We start from the raw sequence: 17,413 nt of genomic DNA on the forward strand, positions 1-17,413 counted from the left end.
ACCTAATACTACATACCTGGTATGTAGAACTAAGCATGTTACATGCTAATATGTTTAAATGATGCTTCACACATCTGCCTACAAGGAATTATATATATATGCATATATATACATATATAATTAATCACTAAGTATTTATATACATATATACATATATATTCTACACCTTAATCTTCACTATAATGACATTTCTTCCTGAATTTAGTACATAATATCAACCTTAATGAGAGCTTACTAATTATTATAAATGGCTACAAAGATTCCTATGCACGTAAAGATAAATATTCATGTTTAGTCATCACATTTATTTTGTGATTACACTAGAAATCATAGACATTACATTTTGTTATTTGTTAATGTATTAAGTATAATTTTATAACCCAGATAACTGGAATGTAGATACAGAGGTTAATTATTTTTCCATTGCTAAGATCATTTCATTTTAAATATTTGCATAGTGTGCATACCCAGGCTCAGTGGTATTTTTTATTCTAACTTCCAATATTCTATTAAGTTTAGGATGCAGGTATGGCAAGCATAATGTTTAAGTCATAGAAATATAGCATGCGTGTGTGTGTGTGTGTGTGTGTGTGTGTGTGTGTGCATGCACACTTTACACTGTGCACATAGAGCTCAAAGGGCAACTTCAGCCATTGGTTCTTGTTTCCACAGTGAGTTCTAGAGATTCAATTTGTGTTGTCAGGCTTATGCTACAGGACCATTCTTCTAACTGAACCTATTTTATTTCTCAAAAGCTAAATGTACGTTTACTTGAAAACCACTTAAAAATAAACATAATAACAAGTGACTTCCAACAATCTTCTTTTTTTTACTATGCTTTTGATAATCTCAAAAGTAGTAAATAATGTTTTCTTATAATTAAAAAAAACGTTTAGCCTTTAGTTTTCAGCTTTAAATTTTATTTTGTGCTCATTTATTTATTGGTTTGTTTATTTTGCTCACTTATTTGGTGAGAAGATTTCCTTACATGAAGGTCAAAGGACAATTAATGGGAATTGGTTATTTCCTTGTAGCATGTGGCTTTTGAGATTAGACTTCAGGTCCTCACGCCTGCAGCAAGCAGCCTTACTCACTGAGCCATTAAGGTGGCCCCTTGAGAATTTCAATTCAAAGTCACAATGCTATGAAACATTGATTCAAAAGTGAATAGAAAGGACTAAGTAATCTTTGCCTCAAAATATTATTATAATAAATATGTGCATCATGTATAAAACAGTAGAAGGATAAGAAATCATATAACTTTCATAACATCTACTCAATGATTACTATGAATGATTATTCAGAATTATAGTACACACAGTCTATTCACACTAATTATGGATTTATTTCTTGTTTTCAAGTATGAGTTGTGATCAAAGAAAAGCAATCCAGGCTAATGCCTTTTACTATGTATGATGTTATGTATCAATCATATTTTACCTTTAGAATAAGGGCCCACCACTATTCACATGTAAATAATTCCATTCCATTCCATTTGCATTATTCTTGTGAGAAAGTAGAAGTTTATAACTTAAGAACACACCCAGAATAAACACAATGTATTTATATTTATGAACCAAATACAGTTTGATATTGAAATATTGTTTTAATAAGTTCTCAATATTTAGAATTGATTCAAAAAATTTTAAATTGAATATAGAGCAGGTGCTGTAGAGATGCTTCTCTACTGATTGTGTAAGCTTTGAGTTTGCTTCCTAGCAACACACACACACACACACACACACACACACACACACAATGCATGCATGACACATGCACACATGCAGGCATGGAAAATATCACATGTTTATTCTTTATGCAAAAATACCTTGTGATTGAATCTCCTTGTCCAAAGTTGACTGGAATTTTTGTTCTCTTTAAATTCTTTCTATTTCCATGAAGATTATGATATTTACTCAAGAAATTGTTCTTTTATAGAAAGTTGAACAAAAATAACATTAATGTCATTAATTTGTCATTAAGCTTATTAGTACATAGAACCAAACAGAATACAGCAGTATAATTATCTATTAGCACACCATCAAAATATATACAATGGCTAAGAAGTATTAATTGTGCAGAGACATAAAGTGCAATAATTAATTACATGACATTTCTCAAGTTACTAATTTTTACTAGCACAATCAATTTAAAATCACTAAATCGTATGTACCATTTTCTCCATGGCACTAAATCATGTATGTGCTAAAAGTGGAGCATGTTTGTACTGAAAAATGATTCATTTACATACATATCTGAGTGACTGAACCTGTAAGGATTAAATTATGACAGAAGTGAGTCCCCATGGACTGTACATTGTTTGTTTTATTTAAGTAGCTATACTTGAATCATATTAAGTGGCTTGAAACTCTTTTTAATGAATACATTTAAATATTAGAAAAAATTCTAATTTATGGTCCTTAATTCCTTAGCTTCCAAAATAACCACTACACAAGTCTTTTTCAAGTTTTAACCCACATTCTTTAAAAGTGCAGCTAAGACAAGTCTCAAAGTAGGTTAATGTTCTTGTATTAACACATTTGGCGATGAAACATTTAGTGGGATTTGTCAATTTTAAGAAGTTATAAAAGATGAACAGATCCAAGAAACAAATGCATTTTAAATACTAAAACTAAATACACATAATTTCTATTTTAAAATGTGCACCAAATATGACTGATTATAACACTTCTTTTATTTCTTTTTTTCCCCATCCTTTCTGGCTCACATATCAAGTTGAAATGAGGGAGAGCATGTACCACATTCCAAAAGGGAACAAAGCGATGATTTTTAAGTACTCCAAACAGTAGTAGGCTGAAACTTGTATTTCTGTCATTTTTACCACTGAATACTCCATCTTTTGGTATGGCTATAGTTCACAAAAAGCATCACATCACTATGTTTTATCTCAGGTTAGGGAGGAAGCTAGCTTGGCCTGCTATCAGCATTGTAGATTTGTTATCTGGAAGCTATGAAAGTTAGTTCAAGACTCATGGCAAGTGATTCTAGCCATTATTTATGCAGAATTTACCCTGCCAGGTCCTGCAGCACTTCACGCACTCTAGCTAGGTAAAAACTAAGAAACACAGAAAGACTTTGACATCTATATCTTCACTGAGATTCAAGTTCCGATTTCTTCCCAGCTAGGAGAACTTAAGCAAGTTGTTTATTCAACAGTGACACCCCTAGTTGCTTATGGGTCAAAATGGATTAATAACATCAGGGTTTCAGAAGACAATTATGCTATTGTAACAGAACGTAACTCATCCACAAGTATCAGATGTTCCTGTTATCCACACAAAGGATTATTGAAAAGTAAGTTGTACAGTATTTCTGACCAGAAGTGTGAACCTGAGGAGTGCTTCAATAACAACGTATACTCTGCTTGTACACCTAACAGGTTCATATGTTTGTTTTAACAGAGATTGTCTTTTTAAAAATGTTTCATAGCTCCCAACATACCAATTAATCTTGCCTACTTTCCATCAGTAAGTTCCTGGTAAATTTTTGCATCTAAAATACTTTTCTAAATTTATTCTAAGTATTTTGTGGGAAAATCTGGGAGTAAAGCTATTTAAAACTTAATATGCATAAGTATATACATCTCAACATTCCCATGTGGTGCCAAAATGGCCCCAGATTTACTGCATATATTATTCAAGGCTCATTGAAATCAGGACAAAAAAACTTTATATTAAGTACACATATGTAATTTACCTGTCATATGCAGTAGATATGTATAGGTATACATCAATCTGCTGTAACATTTAAGCAGTTAACAATGCTAATCCTACTTGAAAATCAAGACTCAAATAAATAAAGGAAACCTTGCAGATAGTACTTCAGATTGGGAACATGAGTGCTTGCAAAGTCAGATTACTTTGACATCCAGCTGACTGTACATGCTGGTGTGGGGCATGAAAATCACAGAGTGTGACATGTTCCTGCTTAACTTTAAGGACACTTAACTGGGAGGCCACTAAAGGCATGATGAAGTTAACATCTCTAGAGGAAAACAATAAGCAATAATGGATTTAGATTAAGTCAAGAGAATTTCAGCGGACTAGAAAGGAGAAAAAACAATGTCCTGAGACCTTAATATTTTCAGGCTTAAGCACCTGTAAAAAATAGTGAAAATGGCAAGAATTGTATAATTTTAATAGGCTCAAGCAATCAAGAGGTTTAATGCTAGATCGTGGTTTTTATAGATACAGCTAAGAAAAGAGTATGTATGCAAATGTGTATCTGTCATTCGTTACAGTACAGTTGCTACTATAAATTTACGCTTTTTGTTATTTTTGTTCATTTGTTTTTGTTTTTCAGAATAGGGTTTCTCTATATAGCCTGGCTGGCCTGGAACTCAAAGATCCACCTGCCTTTGTCTCATGAATGCTGGGATTAAAGGTGTATGTCACCACTGTGCAGTTTAAATTCACACATATTTATTGATAAAAGACACTTCTTATTTTTATATTTATTGTCTTAAATTATATTTATATAACATATTTTGATCACATTCTTTCCTAACCATAACTCCTAGGTTCTCTGTACCTTCCTAGCAACCCAAATTCATGTCTGAAAACCAAAAACCCAACCCAACCAAAGCTCACAAAATGCTTATTCTTACACAAGAAAGTTTTTCTAGAAGTTATTTAAAAATAACAATAATGTATTAAAAGAATTTATAGATATACCACACATTATAAATAGAACACTCTTGCAACTAGGAAGCTTAGTAAAATCATAAGATTTTACAACTAAAGATTATATTCATAGTGCATTGATTACTATAGTCAAATTATGAACAATTTTGTACCTCCTAAAGGAAACCTCTCCTTTCTTCTCCAATTAACACAGTCATGCAGTCATGGGCTTCTTTAACTCATTCTTATCTGTCTCCAGGTTCACTCATGTTATAGCATGTATCAAGATACTGTATGTTTTTCTGTTACATGGATATTGTGTGATTATCTATCCACCAATTCATAGGGATTTTAGTTGTTATCATTTTTATATATTTCCATGTGCACAGTGCTAGCTAAAGTTTGAATTTATGTGTATGTTTATATGTATTTCATGTATATATGTGAAATTTGCATAATTTAGAATCAGACAATATATTCTCACATTATGTGTTACTGATTAGTCTAGAATTTTAACAGAATTTAAATGAACTAATATGTATAAAGTTTTCACAAATACCTCAAAACGGTCTGAGCCATATCTCTTTTTGTAGTTTTCCATTTGATTTTACCCTTTTTCTGAGATAACAATTGATCTGTTGGGGTTTAGGAAAGGGAAACATTAATGCATCCCACAGACATTTTATCTCATTCCATGTTTATTGCACTATCACATACATTTTAGACGACATGATTTGTCCCATTATATGCAAGTTGCTCATCTCTACTCAAGGTCACTTGCTGTATTAGTGACAAATACCTATTTACTCCAACTGGATGATCTGAGCTGTATCTGAGCTCTCAGGACCCTCTGCCATTTACATGTGAGAGCCTCCACTGAGATAATTTTTCTAAGCATCGGTTTGCTAGTGTTTCTATGCCACTGGTATCAGGACCTATGCCATATATGAGGCTGTTGTTCTGTAAAAGTGAGATGGTTCACATGAGGCTTTGTATATTTCTGATTATCATATATTCTATAATGACTAGTTTTAGTAGCACTGCTTTTATGATAATTAATCCAGAATTTTTTGATAGACAGAGTGCATTTATGTAATTGGCTTACCATTTGAATACTTTTTGGCCCAAGTGTGTCTAATTTCACACTTACTTGTTGGCCAAAAATAATCCAAATGCCAAGGTTTATTCACATATATGAAGTCACACACATTCATATGCACATGAGTGGGCCACAGATAACTATCCAAGCAAATGACAAGCCATATCCAGACAAGTTTATATACATATGCACACTAAAATATCAATTCACTTAACACTTCTCATTTTTCAGACACCCTCCAAAGGTTGGTGTTCTCACTGTACCAGGGAGAAGCACATTAGTTATCTGAGCTCATGCAATGAGCAACTTGAAAAGCTTTAGCTTATAACCCTTTGTACTTTTCTCTTATACATTGCACCAACACACACACAGGCACATGCAAATGCACACATGCACATACACACTTATATACATGCATAGATATTGTAGTCTAAATCAGGGAACACCTCTCAAAAATTGTATGCTGCCTTTTAAAATTATAGTATTGGAATTTTGTGCTCTTGAAGTTCTTATGAAATAGTTATAGAGTGGCTGTTGTGAATCTGTGGGATTGGAATTACTCCAGTGATTTTTTTGGACGAAAAGTTATATAAGCTGTAACAAGAAATTTTAATATGTGAAAACACACTTTCATGGATATTTCACACACTGTTAGCTATAGTATTATTTTCCAGGTTCTTAGGAACTCAGATTTTTCATCTGGAAAACTTCCCTAATCACTGCAACTAGAATTTAGAAAACTTAGTTTAACGTGGTGATGCTACTGAATTTCTTTTAGCTTTAAAGTAAAGGTGGGAAATAGGGAGTCTTGTAGAAGAGTTGGGGGTAGAAGGACCCACAGGGCACAAGAGTTTTACAAGGAGACTTGGCCCAGGGATTGACAGCAGGCAGGATCCCACTTTTCAATATTAAATGTCACCTGTAGCCAAGGGTTGTGCATGGAGAAGACCTAGCCTCCATGCTCAGATGTAGCAAATGGGCAGCTCAGTCTCCATGTAGTTCCCATAATATGGGGAGCAGGGTCTGTCTTTGACATGAACTCTGTTGCCTGCTAATTAATCACTTCCCTCTGGTGGGTGGCCATGCTAGGACACAGAGGAGGAAGATTCAGGCAGTCCTGAAGTGACTTGATAGGCCGAGATCTGATAGTGGGGGAGGAGGGCTCCTCCTTTCTAAGGACTAGGGGAAGGGGATGGGGAAAAGGGGGTGGGAGGGAGTGTAGAACTGGGAGGACATGAGAGGGGGCTACAATTGGGATGTGAAATGAATACATTTTAAAAATATATTTAAAAGGATAGAAAAGAACAAAGATGGTGATGAAAGGACTAGTGATTTCTTTGGCTATTTCTTTTCAGAGAATGCAACGCCAGGCTGCAACACAAATAGGGCATGCAGAATTCTTTTTTTCCATCTACAAACTGAAGCATACTTAATCATTTCAAGCAAAGAAGTCAAACTTAAACAGCATAGTGACATCATTTGTGAACTGCATCTATGCATCAAAAATACCTAAAAAGCAAAAGTAAACCCTTGGAAATGCAGTATGAAGTAATGTTGGCGAAAGATGAAAATGAATGTTGAATAGGGGGATCTTGAATGTTCTAAAATTATTCAAAGTTCTCCAACATGGACCTTGATAAGGGAAAATTCTGGCATTCTGTAATAACAGATAGCACATTCCATAACAGGAAGATGTACCATGAACTCTAAAGCCTGGATGGTTGTTAGTTTTAAGTCTTTATATTTTCTACACTAGATTGTTAAAAAAAAGAGTTTGATCAATTTATCTTGCTGTTGTTCCTTTATAAAACTTGAGGAAAATGGATCTTCACTCCTCTTTGATTCTAGTAGAGAGATACCAGGTTTTCCATCTTCCACCCCAAGAACCCAATTATGACTTGAATTCAGTTGTCATCAGGCCTGACAATGGTTTGTTAGCTCTTTCCTGCACTGTGACCTTGGCTCTACAGGCCTTTCAGGGTTCTGCTTTCAGTCATACCCTTCAGGGCTTCAGGGACTCCTTCCTGCCGATCTCTGGGCTGCCCTCTCTGAGATCCTGAATTTATTTTTCCATTGACATCTAGTTATTTTTATTCTTCTAACCAGTTTCCTCCTCACTATTTACTTTTTCTGATGTACTCTCACTCTTTTGAGTGATGCTGAGAGTTTTAGAAAAATCTGGGCCAAACAAAACAAAATGGGATGATCAGTTTCACTCACATTTTATGCTTTGTGAATTTTCAACACATTCTTTTCCTCTTTACATGCTGAGAAGTTGCATTTGTTTTCACTATCAAGGTTTTAAGGTCTGTCATGCCGAGTCCTTGCTGATATATACTTATTATTACATAGACATATTAATGTTTTAAAATATTTTGTATTAATTTATAAGTTTTTCTCATCATAAAACTACCTAGAAAGATGAATTAATTAATGTGATATGACATAAAATAGCAAAAGTTCCAGTGGCACTTGGAATGAGTCCAATCAAAAAACCATTAGTTACTCTTGTCTTTTAAAACAACAGTTATCACACTGAGCAAGTTCAATGCTAGCTTATTTTTTTTTTTTTAATCTTATTATAGCACCTGTCCTTAGTTGCAGCTGTTTTGTCTGTTACATGACTGAAAGAATGGTAGTTTAGGAGGTGCGTATGCACTTTGCCTTTGAATTTATCATGTAAGGGCTTCCCATTTTTTAGTGACTCTGTTTTAGATGAATAATTAACTAAAAATATGAAGTTTCATAGATAGTATAAGATGAGGATTATTGCCTAAAGGACAAAAGCACTGCATCCAGAACAGGGATGACTGCCCTTTGAAGGAGCTGGCAGAAGTAAACCCTGCAGCCATGCTTGAGACCTCATCTGACTACAGACAGACACAGTCAGAATCTTAACTTCATTCCCATGGGACCTGGAGCCATAATTGTTCAGTTACACACCTATGATTTAGTTTTCCATACAAATAGTGAGAAAAAGGCACACATATTATTTGAATGTGAAATTGTGATTGTGTGTGTGTGCGTGTGTGTGTGTGTGTGTGTGTGTGTGAATGCACATGAGAGCTCATATGTGGAGGTGAATGTGTTTGTATGTGCGTGTGAGGGCCAGAGGAACCTAAATGCCATTCCTAGGGCCCAGTTTATTTTACAGTTTTTGAGACAGGTCTTTCCATGGCCTAGAACTTTGTTGGTAGTCCAGGATCCTTAGCCAACCAGCTCCAGGGATCTTCCTGTCGCTACTTCTCAACCCTGAGATTGTAAGCAGTTTTGCTCCCCTTGGTTTATTTATACAGGCTGTGGGGATGGAGCTCAAGTCCTCATGCTTGATGGACAAGCACTTTACTCACAGGCCTGTCTCTTCAGCCCACATGTATTATTGCTTTAAGCTACTTTATTTCACAGTAGTTCATTACACAAAAATAGATGAATAATAAACTTTCCCTTTAAGTAGCCTTGACATATTGTCTGTGAACTGGGAGGTTTAACGTGTAAGGTAAAATCTCTGTGATTAAGTTCAGAGCAGCAGTGGTGCACAATTGTACAATTTAATGCAACTTAATGCTAAATCATTGCCCTTTGGGGTACTAGATGTAAATTACACGTAAGTGCATGCATCTGAGTCCAAACAATGCTATTTTATCTGTCTCTCACTTTGATTATGTTATTCTCTAGTTTAATGGGTGGAGTTTGGGTCTCAGTATTAGTGCTTTTGAGCACTACATGATATTCTGTTGTATATCCAAGGTCAGTAATGACTAAAGTACCACATGATTAGATATTTTATGAGTTCACTAGATTCCTTCTTTGTTTCAGTGGGCATACTTTTTTTAAACCTTTTTTAAAAAATCATGTTTATTTAGCATAGTGCTTTGGCCAGAACAGAAAGCAAACCATTCTTGTTTACTGACTTTTATTTAGTATATTATATCTTCAAAATAATACTTGAGAAGTTATAAAATCTTGACTGGTGTAATTACTTTGTGACCATCAGCAATAGAAAAGAAACTAAAGATTAAGGGTTTGTCCTGTCATCACTTATTAGACAAATTATTCCTCTTTAGTATGGACTTATATGGTGAAAAGAATAAAATAAAAAAAACAATGAGAGAGGGGGGGAAGGAAGGGGAAGGGAGAGACAGACAGACAGAGACTGAAAGAAAAAAAGAATGGTATTGCTAATACAAGTTTCATGGTCATCCAGAAAGAGCATGGGAGGACTGTAGATTTAATGTTCTAATGTTGTTTTTATTTTTGAAAACTCTAGCCCAGAAACTCTGTTTACTACATTGTATCTGGGATGGTCTGGAAGAAACCAAATTACAGTGTTCCAAATTGCTACAAAACCTTGATACATTGAATGTTTTTAAAATTAATATTAACTGCAGGAAGAAAAAAATCCAAGATATTTATAGGGGCCATAGAGATGAGACTCTGTTCCCTTTCCCCCCTTACATCCAGTGAATCCTGTAGGCTTCTCACAATTGTTGTCCAAACATGGATTACTTACTTATGTTATTGCCAGAAAGGTTCTGATGATGCATAACTGTGCTTTTTTTTCTTTCTTGGTTTTCTTTTGACCACTTGTCTCTTTTAAAGAATGTTAACAATGGGAGGGGCTCAACAGAGAGTTGCAGGGAAAGGTGGAATAAGGAGGAAAATAGATGTAATTTCATTCCGATTAAAAACACATCTTAAAAGATGTTAATAACTTAGAAGATGATGTTTCCTAGTAGAAAATGGATGCGACAGATTAATTAAAACTCTCAACAGTGGCTAAAAGGATTCTAGCCATGCCCAGCTTTTCACAAGAAGGTATTATAACTAAAGTTAGGAGTACAAAGGGATTCCCCAGAAATGAGCCGTAACAGGCAGCAAATCCAAGAATATCCATTTATGGGCTGCTATGAATTATAGGAACGTTTCAACAGGAATTATTCACCAATTTCCATTGCTAAATAAAGGTACTTATAGTGATAGGTAATGACTAGAACTACAGAGTAATAAAAATGAAAGAATAGATTGTTAGCTGAGTCTGGCAGCAAAGTCACCACCTCTTAATGAAGTGAACCCTTGCCTGCTTTTTCACTGCAGACGTCATGGACCGAAACAGCAAGCTACAGGTGTGAAGGAAAGATTTGTCCAAAAACAGTAATAAAAACTACAGAATTCCAACATCTGATTTTCTAGTGTGTGTTTTTTTGTGAGATTATCCAGACAGACAGTACAAATTGTAATTAATATGGTCTCTAAGGAAGTAGGATACCTTTTTCTTGGAAAAGAAGAAGGGACCATTTTGTATTTTTAAGCCAGGTAATGATGTGGCTTCTGTAGCCAAAGCATCATAAATGGTAAGAATGTGACTGCATGCTCTCTTCCCACTCTTGGAAAGAATTCATAGATAAATCATTTATTAAGATTGCACAAAGAGTTTGGCTTGGACCATGAAATTTAAATAAAGACAAAATATACTCACTATTCACTTGGTAATGCCCCCTGAACACACACTCTCTCTCTCTCTCTCTCTCTCTCTCTCTCTCTCTCTCTCTCTCTCTCTCTCTCTCTCTCTCTCTCTGTGTGTGTGTGTGTGTGTGTGTGTGTGTGTGTCTGTGTAAGAGAGAGACAGAAGTGAGACACTACTTATATCCGAAACTATGATCCTTTAGAGTATCAGTCCAAGTTACATTTGGGAGATGGATCTATGAAGAATGTATTTCTCTAAAAACTCACCAAATTGGAAGCAGTCTGGCTTGAAAAATATGATTTGTAAAATATGAGTTTTAAAAAAAATCTTTGCAATCATCCTCAGATCAATGTCATTACAATGAAACCTGGAGCCAGTGGTAGATGTGTGAACCTCTGGGTTCCAATTTTCCCAAACTTAGTTTAATAGAAGGAATTTTATTTTATGTCATCCAGCTAATAGGAAATAAAATTCTCTCAATATATTTCTGTGACAAATGGTGCATACTGGTGACAAGTGCTAATGGCAGATCTGGGAATGATTTCAAGATTAGCACAGGAAGGAATGACTGTCCCATCCAATTGAGACTGCAGTTCTGGCCACTGTTGGCTTTGTTCTGATGGCACAGCAGCCAGACATCCAGCTCTTGGGCATTCCTGAGGGAGTGGGAGCCATGCTGTGTTCCCCAGTGACACTGACAACAAAACCAAAGTTTTGTTCTGTGGTTAAGTTACTGTTTTCTGAAACTCAATGTAAACATTGAGAACCAATCACATGCCTAAGAATGTTCTACAGAATAATTTCCAAAGAACATAGGACCAAGCAATATTTAGTTGCAGGATATCACATGAAAAAAGTAGTTTTAACATGAACTGCATGAGAGGAAAAACAAATGTGACCTTTTAAAAATATTTTAATTATTTTAATGACATCCAGTATAATAAAATACTATTTCTCTGATATTTACAGCTGTCAGCCTGATAGTTTTATTTGAAGCTATGGATCAGAACAAACTGGGTGGATGCTAAATTGTGAATCCTCATAAGTGATGGTGAGGCAGAGTGGCTCTCACCTCTAATTTGAGTACTCAAGATATGCAACCAGGAAGATCAGAGGCTCAGGGTCATCCTTAGCCCAAGAGTGGTTAAGAATTTTTGCATATAGAATTTAGAAATTCAATTGCCTTTAGAAGTCATAATTATTTTTGAAGAATAGTACTTTTTTCATTATGTCATGAGTATCAAGAGGTGGGAGAAACGAGAAGATAAAATCAGGCATAGAAAAATAGAAAAGAGGCTTATAGGAAACATGAGAGGGAAAGGATGCTGCTGCAAGGGCCAGGGGATAGGCGGGGCAGGATGGGCAGGTGGGCACAGTAAACGTTCTCTCTCTTGTATATGCCTCTGGATTGGTCAGTTATTTTGGCAAAAATGGCCAGAGTAGGTTTCATTAATTTTATGTGGTTTGATTTTCCTATATTCCATGGAGTTTTTTATGGATTAATATTCCAGTTTATAGATTCTTCACTCTTTTGAACTTTTAAAAATACATCTCTCCAGAAGCAATGGCATTTATGTTACTGCTTGGTGGTGGTAGTTACCCAAAGACACACTAAAGACTTACAGATTTCAGTGTCTATGGCACTGAACATGGCTGATGGCATAGGCAGGATAGAATTTCATGGGCAGTGAATGCCAGAATACGCACTGCCTTCAAAATTCTGATGTAAGTGGATTAAAAATGATGAGATGATGAGCTACACAAAGAGAGAGGTGGCAATGTAAGCCAATGGTTTGAGTTATATACATTTTTGTAGTATCCACTACATAGTATATGTTTCAAAATAAAAGCCACAAGATAGATATTATTAGCAAAGTGCATATGAATCTACTTTCATTCCTTTGATTTTTTTCAAATGTGAATAAATTTTGTTGTTTTTAAGCTGGGCGTGGTGGTGCATGTCTTTAATCCCAGCACTTGGGAGGCAGAGAAAGGTAGATTGCTGTCAGTTCGAGGCCAGCCTGGTCTACAAAGTGAGTCCAGGACAGCCAAGGCTACACAGAGAGATCTGTCTCAAAAAACCAAAAAAAAAAAAAAAAAAAGTGTTTTAAAATTTTAGAATGCTAAGTAAGACACAAAGTGTAGTTTCATGCCTAGCCTTTCAACAAAGCATCTAAATGCCTTCATTTTCTTATGTTAGAGTCCACAAGCTAATGAGGGGTTTAGGTTGGTATCAAGCAGCTGTGGTAGCAGCATGTCTCTTTATGTATTGATGAAACTCTCAGGAGAGAATTGTGTTTGGAATAGAGAAATAGCTCAGTTGGTGTCTGTCTTAGATGGGAGAAAATATGCAAGGGACAAGAGGAGCCCCCAAGAGAATAAGACCCTACTTGTCAGTGAGGTCATCTTCAAAAGGAAAACCAGGAAGGATAAACTGTGAGATCAAAATTAATGAAAGAGTGAACCTTTTAAAAGCAGAACTTCGGAAGGGAACAGTATGAGAAGAAGAAATTTGTATTACTATAATCTGTTTTACATAGACATCAAAAGCATCCTCACATTTCACATAAATTAAAGGAGGACTCTACCTCATCAACTTTTTGTTCTGGAAGCTTCCTTAGAGACTAAACCAAATTTATTCATTCACGATCAGAAAATGAGTTTTAAGCCTACATTTCAAGATAAAGAGAGGGTGGTTAGTTGGTACTAGGTACAGTTGGATTCAAGGAAGAATTTGTAATGTTTTACGCCACAACAAAACAGGTATTTTGATAGTAATTAATTCAGTGTTTCAAATAGTTATGGAGGAGAATTTGAATATTTTGACTACAGAAAAATTAAGATTTCTACACATTGTATGCATGTGCTGAAATCTCACAGTGTACCCATCATGTGCCAATTAAGTCTCTGTAATGAAAGCGGAGGATGCAGCTCAGTGGTCCACGTTTGTCTGTCATGTGCAAGGCCCTAAATCCTATATCAAGCCTTGAAAGAACAACGGATATTACAAAGCAATAAAACTTTTTACTTAGTCTCTCATTTAAGTATCTATAATTGATTTCTTAATGGGCAAGAGAAAAGGAGGTCTGGTAGTTTCTTCAGATCCGAATACAAAGTCAGATAGATTTCAGTCCTTTCCCAGAATACAAAGCAGAGCACAGAGATGTTCAGACTATTCTGCTTGTCAGTAAACAAAGTCTGGGGAATTCACATGCAAGATTCTTTCTCTGAAATCACGTGCATCAGACGTGTAACATTTGCTGAGAGAAATTTTGCTGGAAAACGCTTTGCATGCTACTGTAACAGTCCCCAAAACATTTAAAGATACACAAAATATTAAGCATGAGAACTACTTTGTATATATGAAATACACATATAGAACTCTGCATCCTACTGTCTGTCTTTCCTCACTTCTACATTGGTCACACTGGCAAGGTTATTCATTTTCTTTCATCGTGAGGATGGTGTGTGGCTGAAAGTAACCATGGAAAATCATTTGATATACATGCCTGAAACATTATGAACACGTTAGATGATAATCAAACGTTGAATTTTGACTCGATGTAATGCATGCTCTTGCTTTATCACTTTTCGTAGTATTTAAGGAGTTTCTCTGGAATTCTAATAAGAGCTGTGTTTCAACAAGAACATCCTAGTACACATTTGAGCCGAAGCGCTTTGAATGGCGAAGGCACAGATACAGTCATAGAAGACCTGTGGAGTAATGACCAGTCATAACAAATGTCTATTTCTAAGACGAATTGACTACATTTATTACTTGTATATGTACAAGTATCTGTGTGGGTTCCTACCTGCCAGGACTGGTGGGAAGTGGGAAGTATAACTTGTGGGAATTGGTTCTTTCTTTTCTCCATACTAGTCCTAGGAATTAAACTCAGGTTGTTAGGCTTGGAGTGTCATTGTTACTGACACTACACTAAGATTTTTAAAAATTACTATTGTTATTTTTTCTAACAATTTCAACTATTAGCAATACGTTTCCTATACAATGTTTGCCTAGGCACAGTTAGATGCTGTCAATTTCCTAGGACATACAAGATGAAAACAGTTATGAAGGCAACTGGATGAGGCAACAGAGAAGAAGAAGAAGAGGAAGAAGAAGAAGAAGAAGAAGAAGAAGAAGAAGAAGAAGAAGAAGAAGAAGAAGAAGAAGAAGAAGAAGAAGAAGAAAGTAATGATGTGGAGAAAACTTCTTTGTGAGACCTCTCTGACGGAAAGAACTTTAGAATTTTAAATAGACTTTTTACCTCTTATTATTTAAATAGACCACTTTTTTTTCCTTCTTTTTTTTTTATTTTTTATTTTTTCAAGACAGAGTTTCTCTGTGTTAGCTTTGGCTGTGTCCTGGACTCGCTTTGAAGACCAGACTGGCTTTGAACTCACAGAGATTCACCTGTGTCTGCCTCCTGAGTGTTGGAATATAAGGCATGCACCACCACTCCCACTTCTATTGATTGTGGGAGTGAGGGTGTTGGGGTGAGGGATAATATTATTAAAATACACAATAAATAATCCAGTAGGCTATAAAATGACTACAGGTGTAAAAAAAATTTTATGTGGAAATTTGGCTGTGTGGCAGTGGTGCAGGCCTTTAATGCCAGCACTGTGGAGGCAGAAGCAGGCATTTCTATTTGAATTAGAGTTTAGCCTGGTATACACAGTGAGTTCCAGCACTGCCAGCACTACATAGAGAATCTCTGTCTTTAAAAAAAAGATCAAATTTGCAAACTAGGCACTACAATTTGTTATTTTTCTAAAGTTTTATTTATGTATGCATATATGTGTGTACCTGTGTAAGTGTATGCTGAATGTGTGTGAGTACCAATTTCTCAAAGAGAGGTTTGGATCCCTTGAATCTAGAGGTTGAAGGCCTCGAGCTGTCTAATGTGGCAGCTTAAAAGTAAACCTATGTGCTTTGGAAGAACATCATAGGCATTCTTATCCATGGAACTGTCTTTTCATCCGCACCATTTGTCATATTATAAGCAGTCAAAAAGCTACAATAGTGGAAGATGGAAGTAGAGACCATCTGATTACATGAAGTTGTCTAAGACCAAATCTGAGTATCAGGGACTGATTACTGGATCCCTGGAGTCTGGCTGGGTCCTAGGAGCCTATCAGGAGTGCACTTGGTCTCCATTTTTTATCCACTTTATGCATAAAAATACAAAATAGGAATGATTCTAATTAACTGCTAGAAAAATTCAACTCTGGATATTTTAAAGGGCTTAGCTGGCCAAGTGCAAAAGCCTCCTATGGATCATCCACTACCATTTGATGGGCACAGAAAACGGCACTGTAGAAACCTCTCACCTGCTGATTAATTAATTTGATAACACTTTTGTTCCTCAAGATGGTCTCTGATTGATCCTAGAGTGGACTTTTATAGCTTTTACATTGTCAGTTAAAGCTGTTTTTAGTAAGTGTAAAAACAAACAAATAAGTTACCTGCTCTTTTTAATGAAAGAGGACAAAATGGCAGCTTATAAAAATCTTTCAAAATTGCCCCAATCCATGGACGTTCATCAATAAATGAAGTTCTGATTCACCTTGAATTCTTCAAATATCTTATAAAAATTCATTACATATAAGTTACAATGTTACATTTCAAGTGAGCTAAGTAGAATCCAGATAATTAAGTCAATTATCCAATGTTATGGTGCATTGATGAGACCCATATTTGGCACCTCTGATGTCTGAGCATCCTCCTCATAAGGAAGTGTCATCTCACTAGAATGCTGTTGACAGATGAAGCCTGTTAATAGTATTGTATAGAAGTAGGAGAATGGGAGAGGCAAAAACGAGATAATCTGTTAAATTTTAACATAATTCAAAGTGATGCGTGGATGCAGAATGGCATAAAGGAAGTAGACGTCATGGTGATATGTTTGCCATTAAGTCTCTAGGGGTGCTCATGATGTGGGAAGGATGGTTAGGACTCCAGAGAGTCTCTCTATACATGAGAACTAATGGTTTCTGCTTGCATCTGGAAAAACAGTGAAGTCCAAAAGTTACCACCATCACTTCCACCACCACCACCAGCACCAACATCCCTACCTCTCATCATTGTCACCATTCACCATCACCACTATCATCATTATCATCATCGTTGTCGTCATCGTCATCATCATCATCATCATCATCATCATCATCATCTTAGGAATAGATGTTTACAAGCCTAAATTC

At 35.7% G+C, this 17,413-nt stretch overlaps 1 protein-coding gene across 32 annotated transcripts in view; it reads left to right on the top strand.

The window, feature by feature from the left end:
• Positions 1–17,413, top strand: part of Nrxn1 (neurexin 1) — a 1,084,885-nt gene that overhangs the window by 791,429 nt on the left and 276,043 nt on the right. The window lies entirely within an intron of this gene.

Source organism: Acomys russatus, chromosome 1 (assembly GCF_903995435.1).
Source record: "Acomys russatus chromosome 1, mAcoRus1.1, whole genome shotgun sequence".
Lineage (NCBI taxonomy): Eukaryota > Metazoa > Chordata > Mammalia > Rodentia > Muridae > Acomys > Acomys russatus.